Source organism: Arachis duranensis, chromosome 9 (assembly GCF_000817695.3).
Source record: "Arachis duranensis cultivar V14167 chromosome 9, aradu.V14167.gnm2.J7QH, whole genome shotgun sequence".
NCBI classification, from domain to species: Eukaryota; Viridiplantae; Streptophyta; class Magnoliopsida; order Fabales; family Fabaceae; genus Arachis; species Arachis duranensis.
In genome coordinates this window covers 13380074-13383754 of record NC_029780.3, presented here as the reverse complement: position 1 = coordinate 13383754, position 3681 = coordinate 13380074, and positions in this window count along the sequence as shown.

Genomic DNA, 3681 nt, shown 5'->3' with positions numbered 1-3681 from the left:
GGTTGAGTGGGTAGTAGCAAGGGGGTTGTAGCTCAAACCTACTTGCTCCGCAAGGGGTGTTTCTGTCCAATGGTTAGCTACCAGGACATGTCGGGTTGGCTATATAACTGACAGATGATATCATCAGCCATAGGGCAGGCATACATCATTTGCATATGTTTGAATTTGTTTGGGTTTGCCTATTTGTTTTGGATTTCTACATCATATATGCTATGTTACCTGATTATATGCTACTTGTTCTACTTGTACCTTATTTGTGCATTAATTGTCTGTATTGCTTGTGTTTGTACAACTGAGAGATCCCTCATGTTGGTGTCGGTGGATGTTGAGGGCTGTTCTTGATGAGATGAATTGATGATGCGATTGCATGATGATGATGATTTTTGAATGAGATAATTTGAGCCCCTGGGTAGACGCAGTGATGTGATTTCACTAGCTCCAGGCGAGGGTATGATGTATTGATATAGAGTTGCTGAGGTAGAACAACTGGTGATGGTTTTGCTTATGATTCTGAGTCTGATTCGTGGAAAAATCAGTGAGTTGGGAAACATGTGTAACGTGAAGTAGATTTAGTATCCCCTTACGGCAGATGCCTATTTATGGATTAGTGAGAATCTAGGCTGGATACCTGGTGAAAAGGAGTTTAGGATGCTTAGTGAGTTTTTATTGCAGTGCATTGTATTTATTTGGCACTTTTACCGTACTGGGAACCCATGGGCCCGGGGTTCTCATTCCGTATATATCTCTTGTTTTTTAGATACAGGTCCAGGTGCTCAAAAGTGAGATGTGGTTCGTCTGAGAGACGGCGAAGATCTTTATTTTCTCTACTTTGTGTTTTGCTTAGAACATCTCCATCCTTGTTTGAAAAGATTATATTATGTATTGAACTCTTTTGAACTTGCCTATAGAGGCTCTTGTGTTTCCTTTGGGAGAGATTATGATATACTGTTGTTAACTACTTTCATACTGTACCCTAGCCGGCCTAAACTTCGCGGGTCGTGACTAGTGGCTATTTACTTATGTTATATATATCTATCTGTTATCTATCTCTTAATCTCCTTTATGCCTTGTCCGTATATCGCTTTCGGCTTCACATTTTATCTTTTCGATGTCGAAACGTGAGTGATACATCTTCGCGATTTTATTTCTACTCTTTTCAGGCTTCTCGATTAATACTCCTTTCGAAATGACCTATATTTATATATTAAAAATCCACTTGAGAGTCGTACCACCATAATATCATTTACTTATGACTCGAGCATAAGAATTTGAATATTAGGGTGTTACACAGTCTATGACTTAAAATCCTGTGCCTGAAGCACTGGCTGGTAAGACTGTGAGGCAAGAATATCTGTCTGACTAAATAAAGGATCAAAGGAAATATCTCATTGATACCTAGGATCTTCCTGTGAGTCCTGTCCTTGATAGCTAGGCCCAGCCCCTGATGTTTATGTTTGGTGGGGTAGCCTGAGTGTCAAGAAATATGCGGTCCAAGTCCTCCAACAGAGGTAACCACCTCATGTGCACACGTCAGATGTATCTGGAATTAGCATGCCTCCTAGGATATGCATAATGTACCCTCGAGGGTACTGAAGTAGTCGCTTATCTGTCACTGATGGGGAAAAAATCGTCGGTAAAGATTTTCACTAAAATAGTAGTGTTGCAAGTATAGTTCTAAACTGACAATTCAACCTCAATCAAATTTAATATGTTTGTCACTTAAGCAAACCCAATAAAATTAACCGAAGTATTAAACATCGGGTCGTCTCTCAAGGAATTGCAGGGAAGTGTATTTATAATTGGTTATGAAAAAAAGTATATTTTTGGGTTTTTAAAATGAGAAACAAGAAAGTAAAAATGGCAATAAGATAAACTAGTAAATAATAAAGCTCTTAGTAAGGATTGAGAGTTAGAAATCCTATCCTTATTATCGTTATCAATTGTGATGATAATTGCCTTTTGCTTTCACTTAGTTAACCTCTAACAATGAAGGTAAGTCAAGTGAGTAAAATCAACTTAGGTTCACAAGTCCTAATCTAAGACTAGATTTAGTGAAGCCTAAGCCAACTAGCAAGTCTCAATTACCAATCAACAAAAGACTTTTGATAACTCAAGAGTCTCTAAGTAATCAATCCAAGTTAAGAACATAAAAACCTAAATTAAAACCCTTCCAAGCATTTTATCAAACACTTGGAAGGTACAAAATAAAAACATAGAAAAATAATAAGAGATAATAAAATCTAAAATACCCAATTGCAAGACAACAATAACAAATGAAGAGAGAAGCAATAAACATGAAATACCTCAAATTGCATTAATAAGAAATTGAATCTAACATGAAGAATTCATAAACCAAATTAACAAAATAAGGAAATCATAAAGGGAAATAGATAACTAAAGTACTAGAATAATAGAATATAGAAGAGAAACTAAATTGAAGCAACATAGAAATCTGAATTGGAGAAGAAATAAAACTAAAAAGTTAAAACCTAGAGAGATGAGAGAGCCTCTCTCTCCAGAAAACTACATCTAAAACCTAATGTGTGAATAATGATAAGTGACTCCTTGATTCTCCCACTCTGCAGCCTTTAATCTATATTTTTGGGTTTGGAATTGGGCCGAAAAGAGCTCAGAAATCGCCCCCAGCGAGTTCTAATATCTGCAGCACGTGACGCTTTGTCACGCGTACGCGTCGCTCGTCTTCTGCGCCAATCACGCGTACGCATCATATCACGCGTGCGCGTCGCTGCCAGCTTCTCAAAACTTCATTTTCCTTTGTTCCTTCCACTTTTGCATGCTTCTTTTTCATCCTCTAAGCCATTCTTGCCCTTTAAACCCTGAAAGCACTCAGCAAACATATCACGACATCGAATGGTAATAAGAAAGAATTAAAATTAGCAAAATTAAGGCCAAAGAAGCATGTTTTTAATCATAGTACAAAATTAGGAAGGAAAATGTAAAACATGCAAATTATATGAATAAGTGTGAGAATAATGGATAAAATCTACTAAATTAAACACAAGATAAACCCTAAAAATGGGGTTTATCAGTCGCATCCTTAGCCAACTCACTATAAATAGTGTCTTTGAGCCACGATAAGTTGATACTTATTCTACCCCTATCTGTAGTTTGAACCTGGTACATGTCCTTGTAACTGCTGACACAAGTCCTTTATAAAACGCCCATCATCGTATTGCTTCCAACTACTAACGCGGCCACTAACAGGGTCTCCATCAATATTCAGACCCATCTAATATGCTACGTCCTCTAATATAATCGTCATCTCTCCACATGGAATATGAAAAATATGAGACTCTGGCCACCATCTGTCCACCAACGCAGATACTAAAGGTCAGTCATGATCCCACTCAACCATGTAGGCCACATGCTTGAAACAATCCATCGGAGGTACACCCCAATACGCTCGTCGAGTCTCGCTAGTAAATTCTGATGTGTTTGCAAGACCCTATTAGGTTAAAAAACATTTAACATTTATGTCAAATACATGCTTAAACTAATGTACATATTTTATACTTATTAAACTCATAATTTAAACACAGTTGGCCAAGTCTGCCAGCAATGTACTCTGCCTGGTTTAATCTATACAGCTTATCCTCGTAATATACTGACGATTGTTTCATCAAAGTATCTAAAGTAAAATGTTTACAAAATTAATATAAA